Here is a 15,977-nt window from a genome sequence, read left to right on the forward strand (position 1 = left end):
GATTCCATTTGCCCACTAGCCCCACTCTCACCCTCCATCCTTCACATTTGAACCAAACCTTTTTCATTACAGGAGGCAGCTCGGCCTAATTTGAGTGAGAAGCCATGTGACCTTGCAGTGCAGCTCAGGTATGCCCCATTGCAGCACCTACGCACACTGATATGTGGACCACATGCAAATATGCTGAGTACACATTAGTTAATATGGGCCTGGGAAAAAATGCAGAGCAGTGAAGCCAAGCCTGCAGAATTAAGCACTGCTGGAACAAACTCCATTTCTAGCATGCTAAGATCTATGGATTCTATGATGGTGGAATTTCCATCCCTAGAGGTTTTTAAGTCCCCACTTGACAAAGTCCTGGCTGGGATGACTTAATTGGGGTTGATCCTGCTTTAGGCAGAGGGCTGGACTAGATGACCTTAAGATCTCTTCCAGCCCTAGGATTCTATGATTCTATACTCCTAAGCTCCGCGGGGTCGGTGCTTTGAGGATAATGTCCCAGGCTGTGCACACAGTGATTAGGTTATAGTGCATGGCACCCTGGGAATTCACAGCCTGCTGACTGACTCTTTCACATTTCCATATGCATCTGCATAACTGGAAGTCCTTATTTTATATACCTCTGTAAGTGCACTGAGTACAGGCTGCGTAAGCACATGGGCATCAGTTGAAGAAGCTCTTGGCCCTAAACTCATCAACAGCCTTCTCCCTCCCACTACAATCTTCCACTTGTGATTAACTTTTCAGGACTTATCACAAACCATCTATTAAAAACATTACCCCATCCTTAGCTAGGACACCAGATTTTTGGATAAGAGAGATTGGATAAAGGAGATTGCTAGCCATGACTTCTTCCTGCATCACATTGGGTATATTACCTCATGCAGTGTACTTCAGCGTTGAATCTTAGCACAGAGAAAGGATTTAACTAAATGCCTTAAAGGATCTGAAAATTGCTTGTGTAAGACCAGAATTCTGGCCAGAGTGTTTTGCACGTGTACCCCTTGAGCCATGTATGAGATACATGGCCTAGCATACTACACTGTACATTCGCTGCATATGCACCCCTCAAGCCATACTGTTCATACAGAAGATCAGAAGAAGATCCTACAATTACAGTAAAGGCTACAAGAGTAAGAAATAATTGGAAAAAATTAAAAATAAATGTCAGGCTCTTCCTGAGTTATTGAGAATTCATTGGTATCTGGCTAGCTGTTATCAAGCTGTTTTCTTTTGTACCATCTTCTGCTGGATTACCCAAGTGGCGCCAGCTAATAATATGTGAGATTTCACATGCCATTTGAATGGAATTACCTTAAAAGAAGCCCAGCAGACCTGACAAAGAACAAATCACCAAGTCAGTTTACCCCCAATGAGCTCTGTTAAATGACTCTAGTGCAGTTCATAGCCCTGGAGTTGTCTCACTCCCTCTCTAATCTAATGGTCGTATTGACAAGGATAATTTACACAGCTTTCCTTAAAGGTTGACATTATTTGTCGAAAACACTCCCTGCTCCTGATCTTTCAATAATTCTCGTTCTGATCACAGAGTCCTTCATCGTCTTTGTAGAGCTGAGTTTCTCGAGAGCACTAACTGTCCAGCAAACAGAAGATAACACTCTTGTCATGAGATACTGGACTGGAACATCTTCCAAACACCTGTTTAGTGTTAACAGGGGGCAATGTTAATCCACCCCACAGTACAGGCTGAGGTAGGTAGGAGAAATGACAACAACAGAAATATACCACTGTCAGTAAGTCTGCATCCAGCTGCTTCCAGTGATCAGCTAGGTACATCCTCTTAAAGCACTGAACACCAGACAGAACTGTGGTTTTATTTCCCTATTAACAAATCAAGTGCCTGATTTTACATACCTTATGTAAGGAAAAGCCCCTATGCCTCAGGTGCCATCTCTGTTTATATATTGGGGCTTTATCAAAAATAAATGTTAAAGGTCTTTTGAAAAAATTTCCCTATTAAAAATGCCTGTTCCCCCTCCCTTGCCCCACACAGCACTTTAATGATTATATTGAGTAACCTGAATTACTCAAGGGTGACAGGCTAGAGTTATTGCAAGTGTTGCCTTGTCATCATTCAGCGCCCTTCCATAGGATGAAGGAAACCAAAACAAGAAACTCCACCCAGTGGACTTGAAATATAAGGAGAACAATGGCCAAGTGGAGAAAAAGCTCACTTCAAAGTGCAGCTGCTCCTCCAAGGTAGCTAGACACACATACGGAAGTTCTATTTGAACCCAAGATTGATCTTGTGCTTTTAAAATAGATTAAGATGTTTAAAATAATCCTGTAAATATTAACATTCCACTGTACTCCCTACCTGTGAGCAGAGGCCCCACCTGAGTGGTGATGCTATATGTATCCTGTTGATACAGTCTTAGCTTCTGGAGGATCACGGTGTTGAAACATAGGGCTGGTCTTTCAATAAGTAGATTCCTGGGTGGGATCCTTAGCTGGGACAAGGGAGAGCAAAAGATAGGTGGACATTGAGAAAAACTCTTTGCCCATTGTTCAATATTGTAAGAAAATGTCCATTGGATGGGCAACTGACCTTCATCACTCAACCAGGTGCATGCGGTGTGCCCAACAAAAAGGAACCAGGCTTGCCTTATAATTATAGCATCCTCCTTGAACATCCCCAATCCCAAAGTATGGTAGAGTCCTATTACTCCTCCCTCCAAGGTCGCACCTTAGAACCACTGGATCCTGAGTGCTTTGTCCTGCTTGAGGAGGTCTCAGACATAGGTTGATGAACCCAAACTGGATTCTCAGTGCACAGTGCCTCCATCTAGTGACCAGGTGAATAAATTAATATATAGCCATAGGACCTCTAGGAAGGAAGGGCAGAAGAAATGAAATACACTTTAGCCAAAGAAAGGATAAAGCCAGATTAAGGAAGATATAAAGATAGGACTTTGGACAAGCGAAAAGGCAGGGGAACCAAAAGAACAAATTACTGCAAGCAAAACCCACAGCAAAAACCCACAGACCTTCCCTTGAACCCCTCTAAAATTAAATGTGAACCAAATCTCTTGCAGAACACAAAGGTGGGTGGCTAAAACCCCAGAGTCTCTCTGCAGTTCTCTGATAGAGGAGAGCTCAATGTTCTTTGTTCTGGCCTCTTTAGGGCAGACTGAGAGAAAGTAAATTTGTGCAGTGGAACATTCAAAACAACACTATAGGCCTGACTATTGCTTGTGCGATACCAGCTAAGTCCCTCAACTAGAAAGGAGCATTCACCTGCCTTTCCACATGTCCGTGAGCATGGTATTAGAGACTGTGCATTTAAGGGCTGAGCTCTCCAGACAGAGTGCGGGTGGGAACTGTGAAGCTTTTGTTGTAACTTGTTAAACGCACCCAGTTGGAACCAAACACATAATAAACACATAGCCAAGTTAAGCACTGAGTGATCCCTGAAAACCACACCCAGGTGAAATCTCTGCAGCACTTACTATTAAGGCCACTGCACAGGCAGATCTGTCATTGGCTGAAATTGGTCTCAGGTGACTCATACCCCTGTTTCCATTTGGCTTCCAGAAGAAGGGAGACCTAAAGGCAGAGACTGGCACACAGTCCTTTTTCACTGCAGATATGGAACCTGAGGGCTCCTCGTCACCATGCTGGATTCAGCTGTTGACTGATTGAATGGGTCACTGCCTGCCTTATGCTTTTTGATTGCCCTACCAATCAGGGACAGCTAACTGTGTGAAGACAAGGACTCGCCATTTGAAGCTGGCTGCCTCTCTGGCAAATTGGAGTTCTCTCCTCTACTCTGGGGAGGGGAGCTCAGGAGCTGTGTCTAGTAATGGAAGGTTATCTTCTGGACACTGAGGCTGTCTGTATTCATCACTTCAAAACTAAGAGGTTAAACATTGCAATGTGCTATATAGTTAACTGGTGAAGGTCACTGTGGCATGTACTGAGGCAAAAAGCATAATCAAAGTCCAACTATTATTTGTGATTTACATGAATTGGAATTGCCTCTTCAGTTAAACTAGTTGAATTACAATTAGAAAGGCTATTAAGCTTTATGGTATAAACCCTTTAATGCATACGTCAGGAAGGAATTTTTCCTATTTGCTGCATGCCTCTTAGAACTGGTATGTGAGACTAACCCTGTTTTGTAGTGATGTTTAAGAAAAGATGACAGTTTTACATTCAGATGTACTGACCTGGTTTGGCAAAGTCAAAAGATAAACCAAAATAGAGAACAGATTAGAAATTTTGCAAACAGATTGTCCCTGGATATGCCCAGGTAGCAAAAGACATAGTGAGCCTTCCCTGCTTCCCATATGGGCCAGGCACCACTGTAACCCTCTCAGGCAGATTTCCAAACTGGTCCTTTCGACCATCTTGTCTGACTCCTCTGCACCAAGGGAGAGGAGCCACCACCATTTCTTCTGTGTGCACAAGAGCTATTTGAAATTATGCTATCTTTTGAGGGTGTGAGCAGCCTCCATGTCTTCATAGCTAGTGAAAACACTGCAAAGGGACCAAGTGGATTTATACAGAATGCTAAAGAAACCCACATAGATAGTAAAATCTAATGATAATCTCTTGTTGCCCAATTTTGCACACATTGACTTCAATGGGAGTCTTGCCATTGATATCAGTGAGAGAAGGATCACACCATTATACGGTGGAAGATTATCTTTTTGGGGTGAGGGTGGGGAGAAGGAAGCATTCCAGACTCCAGCATGTTCTCCTCTCAGACAAGCAAAAAATCTTAAAGGAAACCAAAAATATCCAAGTTAACCCTTCTCAGCACCTATGGGGAATCCCGTAAGTGGCATAAAGCCAAATCTATGGCACCTGCTCCCTTTCTCCACACAGGGGGATGTCTGGGATGAAACTAAAGCTCACAGTGCTGCAGCCTGTTTCTAGCTAGGAGAGTAATCTCCATAGGATGGCAGCAGCCTCTATAATTTACAGTTTTTGGCAACCCCAGGAGTGGGGAGTAAATATATGACTTCCCGCACTCTCCTTACCTGCTACAAGCATGATTTCAGAACATAGGAGGACTCAGTTCCTTGCCTCTAATCTATATGAGTTTGGCAACCCACATCCATTTCCTCATCTGAAAAGAAGGTGAGAATTCTATTTGCCAATCTGCCTCCCACAGGTGTTTAAACAATTAGTTTTCAGGTACACAAATGAAAATTAAGCAAAAGAAAAAATACTTGTCTACCTAACACCTCAGTTTATTAAGACTTAGATATTAATTAAAAACCCGCCCACCATCTACATCAATGTGTCGAAAGAATAAAAAGAAAAAATTGAGGTTGCAAAGTTAAGCACTTAAGAGTTAGAGAATACCAAAAATAAGGTTGCTCATGAAACTGGGGATGAATAAGATGTGCAGTGAAGGAGTCTTTTGTCTGTAAGTCCCTGTTTCATTTATTGCAGAAGTTGGAAGATAAGAGGTGAATACAGCATAGGGCTGCAGGAAGAAAACAGGTCTTATGTTTAAGGCAATTGAATGTTGGCCTGAAAACTGGATTTTATCCCAGTCTCCGCCACAGAATTCTCATGCAATGCTGGGCAAATCATTTAATCCAGACTTTTTGCAGCTGACTACTAATTGCATATTCCTCATTTCTGTATGAACAATATGAAATGCCTGAGGTCAGATTTGCAAAAGTGCAGATCACATTACGAAGCACAACTGAAAACAAAGTGGATTGGAGTTGTGTTTTGAACATATGAAGTGTTATTAAAATTCAAAAAAATCAATGGACAGTAATCTCAATTGGACAATAAAATCTGATGGACACTTTTGATAAATTTGGTCTTAACCTTTCTGTGTCTCTGTACCCCAAATTGTAAAATAGCAGTAACAATACCAACTAATTGCATGGTAAAGATATATTAATTTATGTGAAGCATCTAGACACTATACTGAGAATGCCATAAAAAGTCCCAGAAGAAAATGAATACTTTTGTATTGAGAGCAGAATTTGATGGTGTGTGCTGAACAAGGCCTGAGGCTGCACTCTGCATCAAGGTGATAAAAAAGACATATTGAATAAACAAGTAAATAAATATTGAATGAGGGATGAGTCCTTTGGAAAAAATAAAGTGATAATACAGTTAAAGGCTGTCTCGAATACATGCACACGATGTGGAGGTGGTAAATTAGAGTTGTACAGGTAATCTTAATCCTGCCATTTCCTAACTTCTAAGTGTGTGTCTTCACAATTTTAACATTGTATTAACATATTTTAGATGTGTATATACAGCACAAACAGAGATTAGTGTTTGGACCTAAAATACCTGAGTATCTCTAAAGCACCCTGATGACTAAAAACACAAAATTTTATTTTAAATAGAGAGCAGGATCCAAAGTATGCTACTTTTTCCTAGAGCATGTTGAAGTTGTTAAAATTCTATATTAAATATCTATGACTATGTTCAGGGTCATTGAAATGCAGTTTCTAAAAATGTGCTGAATATTATTCATTTCTTAGAGAATGAAGAAGTTAGAAGCCTTGTGGCAAGGTTGCTTGTATTTTTAAATTAGTCATATCTTGCAAGAATGGCAAGATATGTCAATATCTCAGCCAAAATGTACACTATGATTTTAAAATGTTCAAAGTGTATGAAGTTTCCCTAACATATTTTTGATGTTTTCAAAATGAATCCTTGTGACTCTTTTGTGCAAACACATTAGTTCAGCACTGTGCAATTCAGTCCTATGAGATATAGAAATGATACTCAGAGCAGATCTGCACTACAGGAATAAGTCAAGCTAAGTTACACAGTTGGAGTTACTGTGGTAGTGTAACTCTATTTTTGGTCCAAATAGATGTAGCTTAGATCTGTTTACTACAGGGGTCTACACTACCTTGTGTTGAAAAAAGAACCACTCCCACTGACTCCCCTTATTCATCTTGTTTTTGTAGAGCACCAGGGTTGACAGGAAAAGGATTAACAATCAATGTAGTGTGTCTTCAGTAGACCCACTAAATCAGCTACTAGTGGATCGATCACCGCAGCATCAATCTACCCCATAGTGGAGATATATCCTAAGTGATAGGAAGATATGGCTAATAGAGATGGTGTGGTATCTACTCATTCTTTTTCCTTCCTGGAACAAATTCATTAGAGATAACCAGTAAATAGCTTTCTAAAAGTATCGAATATGGTCATACCTTGCATGAAGGAAAAAATGTTGCAGCAACTGTGAAGTTTTTATTTTATAGTAACAGAGAGGAAGCTGTGCTAGTCTATACACTATCAAAACAAAAAGCAGTCAAGTAGCACTTTAAAGACTAGCAAAATAGTTTATTAGGTGAGCTTTTGTGGGACAGACCCACTTCTTCAGACCACAGCCAGGCCAGAACAGACTCAATATTTAAGGCACAGAGAACCAAAAACAGTAAGCAAGGAGGATAAATCAGAAAAAGATAATCAAGGTGAGAAAATCAGAGATTTATCTTTTTCTGATTTGTCCTCCTTGCTTACTGTTTTTGGTTCTCTGTGCCTTAAATATTGAGTCTGTTCTGGCCTGGCTGTGGTCTGAAGAAGTGGGTCTGTCCCACAAAAGCTCACCTAATAAACTATTTTGTTGGTTTTAAAGTGCTACTTGACTGCTTTTTATTTTTCATTTTATGTTTGTTAATTGCTGATTAAGAAATGAATGTGCTTGGGAAAGTAAAATGTTAGTACACCAAGCATGTAGTAGCTGTATGAAACTCAAGGGAGCATCGCCAACATCAGACATGTCTGATCAGGCCCGAAATGTCATACACAGGATGCATCTGATGAAGCGAGTCTTTGCCCACGAAAACTTATGCTCCAAAATATCTGTTAGTCTATAAGGTGCCACAGGACTTCTTGTTGTTGTCGAAGATACAGACAAACACAGCTACCTCTGTGATGCATAGCCTTTGAAATTGTAAAGTAAATACATAATGAAATAGAGAGAAAAGATGGATTTAATAATATCTTCTGTGTGTACCTTATCCACCTTGTCTTGTGCATATCCTGCAACTGACATGGCTATAACAATACTGCAAATAAATAATGGATTAAACATTACAAATTTCCAAAGCTTACAGAAGTCTAAGTGTGGATCTGAACTTCACAACTCAGATCTTTTTCTAATATAAATACAAATGTTTTTTCTGTCTGTTATTAATTATGCTTGTTATGGTTTTGAGCCCAGCCCAGAGTAGGATCCCATTGTGCTGGGCACTCTACCAATACAGAGTAATAGACAGCCTTCACCCTGAAGAGCTTAACGTCTTTCTGTAACGGACCAGGGATTTGACCTTGGATCTTGACATTCCAGGGCTGAAAACCCTAGTTACTAAGCCATTAGAACTTTCCCCACCACCACCCCTGCTGCCCAATATTTATTTTTCAGCCAGCCCTAACCACCTACGTTCAAATCAAAGATTTCTATATATGAACAGAATTTAAGTTAGGGACAACACTCAAGTTAACGCTGCAGTGAAGAAAAATCCTGAGAAGGATCAGAGCTTTAGGACTGATCCTGCAAACACTTATTCATTTATGCTTAACTTTACTAGAATGACTTTACTAGAACGACTAGAATACTCGTACAACACGCATATGACAACTTTGAAGAGCAGTGACGCATACGTCTCATTGATGCTCGTGAGAGGAAGAAAGCAACATTAGCAGCTGCACCAACAGAGCCAGGACAATTCCCTTGCCCCCACTGTGAATGCCCATGCCGTTCAAAGCTTGGAGTCCTCAGCCACGTGTCAGTCCACAACCGATGAGCCTGTGCAAGCTCAAGACGTCATCCTCGGACACAACGGACTACCTACTATTTACTAGAATGAGCAGCCTCGCTGATTTCAGTTATGTTTAGTTAAGTTAAGCATGCGTATAAATGTATGCAAAATCAGGTCTTTAGATTGTAGGCACTATGATGTAAGGACCGTGCTTTCACATGGCTTTTAAATTCTTTCCTCAACATCTAGTACATTGGAAGCCAAGTGTGATGGTCTCTCCGAGTGCTAATGTAAATATTAAATAATTACATATTAAATAAAGCAAATAATGATTTAAAAGCAAACTCTGTATATTCACAGCACCCCTTTCAATTGTTTCTGTGTACCATTATCTCAGACCTATAGGCTAGTGATTGTTGGCCACAAAGTTGCCCAGCCCATAGGCCTCTTTTTGCAATTTTGCTTTCCCTCTTCCATCTTAGTTCAGAATTCTAATTAGGTTCTCTGTCAATGAATTATTCTGTTCTTCTATGCACCTGACCTGCAGAACAGATCCAACCACTCAGGGGACTGAAGGGATATTTTCTCCTTCCCTCCATTTTTTATTATTGTATTGATACCCTCAGTGAGGCTGCAAGACTCATATTCATCATGTCCTCTCTGCCCCAAATTTTTTACGTGTGGAGCTGAATCCCTCTTCTGCAGATAACAATAGTTTAAAATATAAATAAATACTGAAAATTACAGCGCTTCACTATTTTACCTTCTTTACTATTGGTGAAATCTGAAATTAAAATCCCTCGGGTCATTTGTTAGGGGAGCTGTTCTGGAGTTTAGAATTTATATTGTTTTGGGTATTTTTCATTAATTCTGATCTTAGGAGTTTTCATTTTAAAGATATTCATTTCCAGGGATTTAAACTGTAAGTGAACAAAAGGAGCAGCCAGAAACAAGGAATTTGGCATTGACCCAGCCCTTCATTCATAGCAAACCTTTTTAAAAAAACAATGACTCAGCAGAGGCACATTTCACAAACCAGAAAGGCTTGCTTTGCTACATTACAACTGCTTTGGTAGGTGCTTAATCACAGTAAATAATGTGTGTGATGCTTTTTTTAAAGCAAGTGCTATGTATGTATTGCTTTAAATTGGTGTATCACATGCCTCTCAACTAAAATAGCTCTGTCACATGTAATTATAAAAAGTCATAAGAAGAGGCGAGTATCCTATAATTAGACTTAGTGTATGAGGTTGAACAGGCTAGTTTCAAAGTGTGTGGTAACAAACTGTACTACAAGCCAAGTACGTTACATGACTTCCTTGAAATAATAACTCTATCATTATTTGTTGGCAATAATGTATTAAGCCTATGTGGTGTGACCTGCTTAGGCCATTTTGAATCCTTATCTTTCAAACACATGAATTACTGCAGTGCCCTGTGTGCACACAGAGAGCTGACTTCTGTTAGAACATACAGGATTTGCATGATCAGGACCTGAGATGCAGCTCCTCAACAGGTATTCAAGCCACTGCTCCCCAATGGAGAGAACATATTATAATAATAATAATTAATAATAATAAAAAATAGATTTTGTAATAATTAAGCGTAGGATTTAGTCATGAATTTTGTGACTTTACCAGACCTCTGGGATGTCTTCAACTTCAGTTGTCAGTGACTGAGGAGCTGGGTCTTTGCATTCTTTCCCCAGTGCTGTGGCTGGAACTGGAGCTGGGCTGTTCACCCTTTCCCGTGGTGGTGGGGCTCTGGCAGTCGCCCTTTCCACCCCCATGGAGCTCCAGCTGTCATTTCTCCCTCCCCCCCAGCCACCTCAGACCTTTCCCTCCAGTTATTTTTAGTAAAAGTTACTGACAGGTCACAGTCTCCCAGGAATTTTTGTTTATTGCTCTCAACCTGTTGTGACTTTTACTAAAAATAGCCAGGACAAAATCTTAACCTTTGTAAGAATGTATACAGAAAAAAAAGAACTAAAATAACTTAATCAGTACTGTCAAGAGTGAGTAAAACTGGTTAAAGGCACTTTGGCACGTAACTGCAATGGGAGTTTTTAATAATAATTTAGTGGTTTCCATTAGTGCCCAGAATGTGCTAAGTGCTGTACAAGACCAAAAGAGGCCTAGTCCCTGCTGTCAAAAGTTTACATCCTTAAATAACTAGATACATAGTAATGAAAAATGGCACAAAAACCATGTGAGATGGTCATGAAGTGTTTAAACACATCTTGATGGAATGCCACAGAATGTGCAGATTTCTTGTTTTTCTTCCTTGGACATATAAAAACTATCACCCTGTGACTTTACTATTAACAGACGACTAGCTTCTTATAGGCTTCTAAGTAAAGACGGGCCTATGGCTCTATCATTTGTCTCCATTTTCAACCGAGAGCAGTTGTGAAAATTATACCAATTTCTTATGATATCCTACACAAACCTTACTGAATTAAGTTCAGTATCTTTGCAATTTGTTCTATTAAATGAATGACTTATGTACCCTTGTGGACCAGGGAATACATATAATTCCATGGGGCGGGATGGAGAGTGCAGCCCTTCAGGAGCTATGAACAGGAGGGAGTGATTAGGCAAATTCACGCAGGTCATAACACTTGCACAGAAGCACCATGCCTTGGAGAAAGGCTCACATATACTGACTGGTTCAAACTGAATTCTCTGGAGACCAACAGATAAGGCAAGGGGGGCTGATTAAAAGTGACTCAGGGCCTTCTTTCCACTCCAGCAAGCAAACAAGATACTCTGCTTAAGGCATAAGACAATCTTTAGGAAAGGGCTGGTGGCAGTTTGGCCTTCTGAGTCCCCATAAAGCTGCAAGGCTCTAGTCCTGAGCAAAGGATGTTATGAACTTAAACCACGAGAAAACCCCTGTGCACTCTTTGAAGAACTAGTCAATGTCCACAGGCCTTACTGGAGCTGATGTGATCTCCAATAAGCTTGTTAACATGAATGTCTCTATATGCTTTATTCCTTAAAAACAAATGTGCTTGCTTAGAAAGAACTATGTGATAACTTATAGCTGTTGGCAATTGCTCTGTTATTGGTCTCTGAAGTGAAAGCAAAGTGCAGATTCTGACCATTTAGGCAGTTTGCCTTGCTAGGGATGTCAGAAAGTGGTTCTGCATGAAAGACTCATGTTGTGATATCACACTTCCTCCAAGGGAGGAGGAATAAACTCTTCTGGCACAAAAACACCTCAGAACCAGTATAACTGTATCCACACTAAAGCATGAACCAGTGCAACTCTTTCAGAAAATAAAAATCAGACCCCAACTGACAATTATACCAGTACAAACATGGTGTGTCAATTGGGCCTTATGATGCCAACTGACAGGACTGCTTATCTAAATGGCATTGCTCTCAGGTGCTACACAGAAGGTCTTTGATCCAGACCCTGCCCCTACTAGGAACAGCCCTTTGACAGCTATTTGCTATCACACTTGCACATTATTCAGAGTCGTCAACCTATGCTACTGGAGATATTCTTGCAAGTTATTTTTAACTGACTGACACAGGCCAATAGTTCTTGGAGAAATGCCTAGCTGTGCAATTCTCTTTAGAAGATGTGGATATCACCAGTGAAGTCTGTTTACTGCTTGATGACAGGAATCATATTTAGTTACAGAACTGCTGCCTACAGGTTAAACCCACGCAAATAAACAAAAAACCTTACCTGGAGTCATAATAGGGTTCTCTGGTTCTCAGGGAAGGATTAATTATTTTAAACACAGCTATGCAACACATTACCTTGCTGGAAAGTCTCTAGCATTCTTTCTTAATGCAGTTTCGTTCCCTCCACACTACAATAAAAGAGTCCAGAGACACAGTTACAACTAGAGCTGAGCAAAATTTGGAATTTCTGTGCCATGGGAAATTTTGACATATTCATATTTGTTTTCAGCCCAATCAGGACAAAAAGTGGAATTTTCACAACATCACTCCAAAGGAAAATCCTGCCTGGCTCCAAATGCAAAACTGATGTGCTCTGACTCAGTTACTATATGGGTCAATGATTCAAAGATCATTTTGACATAGCCAGCTAGCCTGGCTACATCAGTTTTAGCAGGTTTACACAACAGATTTACAGGCACGGCTACTTTCCAGGATGTTTGCATGTTCACAACTACCACAACTGTAATTTCATCAGAGCATTCTGGGACAATCTGAGAAACTGTGCTACATTGCAAATGACAGAGTATCATTGACGCTCTCCAAGATACACTCCACACACTCAAACTTGGTTGCATAGGAACTCCTGAGCCAAATTCACCAGCCAATCCAGGCGTTTTGGACAAAAAACAACAACAAAAATTTCCTTGGAGGATCATGTTGTTGCACTATCGAATATTGTGACCTTTCTGCCCAATTCCGAGTCCCTGTCTTGGTACAAAGATGGTCACAGGAGACTGGTGGAGGTGATTCCACATGCCCAGGTTTTTGTCTTCCCATGTTGCCAAACGTGTCCACGGTGAGTCTAGACAACCTGATGTTGGCTCCCTATAAGGGTAAAATTGTGGTGGAGTGAAGTAAATAATTGGCTAATAATCCTATATATGATGAAGCTGACTTTCCACATTGGCAGTGCAGTGCTAGCCCTATAAGGCTATGTCTACACTAGACTAAGAAAGCTGACCACAGATACGCTGTTCTAGCTATGTCTATTGCATAGCTAAAATTGATGTATCTGTGCTTGGCTAACTTGGCTGTCTATACAGGGGAAAGTAGACAGGAAAACTTCTCCCATCAACCTCCCTTACTCCTCATGAGACATGAGGAGTACAGAGGTCAACTGCAATCCCTGAGAGGTCAATTTCTCACGTCTCTACTAGACACGCAAAATCGAACCCCAGAAGATCAATCCCGAGTGGATCAATCTTCTGGGGTAGTGTAAACCTGCCCTTAGCATTCCCAAGCCAACCATATATCTGCAGGTAGTACTGGAGACAGAGCTTTGGATTCCTTAATGAGATGTTGTACAGGAACAAGGATTGCTGGGAACAGATAGTATCCACCTAACAAAGAGAGCCAAGGGTATCTTCACAGGCAGGCTGACTAAGGTGGTGGTGGTGATGAGGGTAATGACCTGAGTTCTGAAGTAAATGGGGAAGTGGGACACTGGGAGGAAGCACAAGGAGGAGGGCGCACCAGGGGAAACCTCCTGATTCATACTGAGAAAGTAAGGTAACTGGTCTTACGTGCCTCTACATGAATGCAAGAAGCCTAGGAAACAAACAGGAAAAATTGGAAGTCCTGCAACAATCAAGGACCTATGATACGACGAGAATAACAGAGACTTGGCAGGGTAACTGACACAACAAGAGCACTGTCATGAATGGGTATAAGCTATTCAAGAAAGGCTATCCGGGGAGAAAAGATGGAGAAGTTGCACTATAAGTAAGATAGCAGTATAATTGTTCAGAGCTCCAGTATGAAACTGGAGAAAAGCCTGCTGAGACTCCTTAGGGCTTTGGGTAGAGGCAAGAACAACAAGAGTGAAATCATGGTGGCTATCTGCTATAGACCACTGTACCAGGAGGTTCAGATACATGAGGCTTTCTTTGGAGAATTAAAAGAAGTTTTCAGATCATGGGCCCTGGTTGTCATGGAGGATTTCAATTATCCTGACATCTGCTTGGAGAGGAATAGAGTATTGTGCAGACAATCCAGAAGTTTTAGGAGAACCCTGGGGACAACTTCCTAGTGCAAGTGCTGGAGGAATCAACTAGGGATCATGCTCCTCTTGACCTGCTCACAAACAAGGAAGAATTGGTGGGGGAAGTAGAAGCAGGTGGCAACCAGGGAAGCAGTGACCATGAGATGGTTGAGTTTAGATTCCTAACAAAAGGAAGAAAGAAGAGCAATAGAATATGGATCCTGGACCTCAGAAACACAAAGTTTGACTCCTCAGAGAACTGATAGGCCAGATCCCCTGTGAAACAAATATGGGTGGTGAGTGGGGGGAATGACAGGGCATCTGCCCTGCACTGATCTAATAAGGGTTAAACCTAGACCTGGAAAAGGTCTCACAGTGTTGCAGACAACTACAGCTCAGCTGAGAGCTATATAAATGAGGTTCCTGCAGGAGATGAAAAAGACTCTTGCTCTAGCACTGGAGCAGGAGGGACCTATCTGCCAAGGAAGCCACAGTGGCTTGCTGACACAGAGCAGGGTTGGGGAAAAGGCAAACAGAGCTGGGAGAGCTCTGGACAGGTAGGCTCCCAGGCCGCAGGGCCCGAGACAAGGCGTGAGTGTTCTAGAGCTGCAGGGAGGCAGCCAGGGCAGCAGAAGGCCTCAGTCTTCATAGACAAGGTCAGTGCCCAGACTTCTGCACTGGGCAGCACAGTATAGGAAGAAGTGAGCAACCCTCAGCAGTGAAAGAACAGGTTAGGGACTGGATGTGCACAAGTCCCTGGGGATGAAGCTAATGTTTCTAAGGATGTTAAGAGAATTGGATGATACGGCTGCAGTTCCATTGGTCTTTATCTTTGATAAATCATGGTCATCAATGGGAGATCCCAGACAATTGCAAAAAGGCAAATGTAGAACCCATCTTTAAAAATGGAAGAGGAGCATTCGGGGAATTACTGATCATCCCCCTCACCTCACTCCCTGGAAAAATCATGGAGCAGATTCTCAAGCAATCCATTTTGAAACACTTGGCAGAGAGGAAAGTGATCAGGAAGGCTATGTCCACACTAGAGGTTTTTGTCAGCAAACCATCGGTTTTGCTGACAAAACCTCTGGAGCATCCAGATTCCCAAGGCCATTCTGTTGACAGTAAGTTGACAGAATGTCTCACGTTTGTCTACAGCTGTACCTTGCTCCCCGTGAGGAATAACACCTCTGTAGACAGAAAGTTGGGGGGGCCTACTTCGACAGACAGGGCTTCTGGGACACCGGGCAACCCTGTCTGCTGTGCTTCCAGTTGTCGACAGAGTGGTTCACTCCTGTAATCTCACTTGGCAGTTTGGCCGCAATCTGTCAACAGAAGTTTTGTTGGAAGATATCTTCTGACAAAAACGTTTGTTGACAAATGCCTGTAATCTAGACATAGCCGAACAGTCAGCAAGGATTCACTAATGGCAAGTCATGCCTGACCAACCTTAAAACCTTCTGTGATGAGATAATTGTTTCTGTGGATATGGAGAAAGCAGTGGACAAGATATATCTTGATTTTATCAAAGATTTTGATATGGTCTTCCACATTATTCTTGAAACAAGTTAAAGA

General features: G+C 41.4%; 1 long non-coding RNA gene across 1 annotated transcript in view; it reads right to left on the minus strand.

The window, feature by feature from the left end:
* LOC142011986 (uncharacterized) overlaps positions 1 to 10,470 on the minus strand; it is a 186,146-nt gene extending 175,676 nt beyond the window's left edge. The window contains exon 1 of the long non-coding RNA XR_012645237.1: positions 10,366 to 10,470. This is a non-coding gene — a long non-coding RNA (uncharacterized LOC142011986). The remainder of the gene's footprint in view (positions 1 to 10,365) is intronic.
* Between the last annotated feature and the right edge of the window lie 5,507 nt (positions 10,471 to 15,977).

This window comes from Carettochelys insculpta, chromosome 4 (genome assembly GCF_033958435.1).
Source record: "Carettochelys insculpta isolate YL-2023 chromosome 4, ASM3395843v1, whole genome shotgun sequence".
In the NCBI taxonomy this organism is placed as follows: domain Eukaryota; kingdom Metazoa; phylum Chordata; order Testudines; family Carettochelyidae; genus Carettochelys; species Carettochelys insculpta.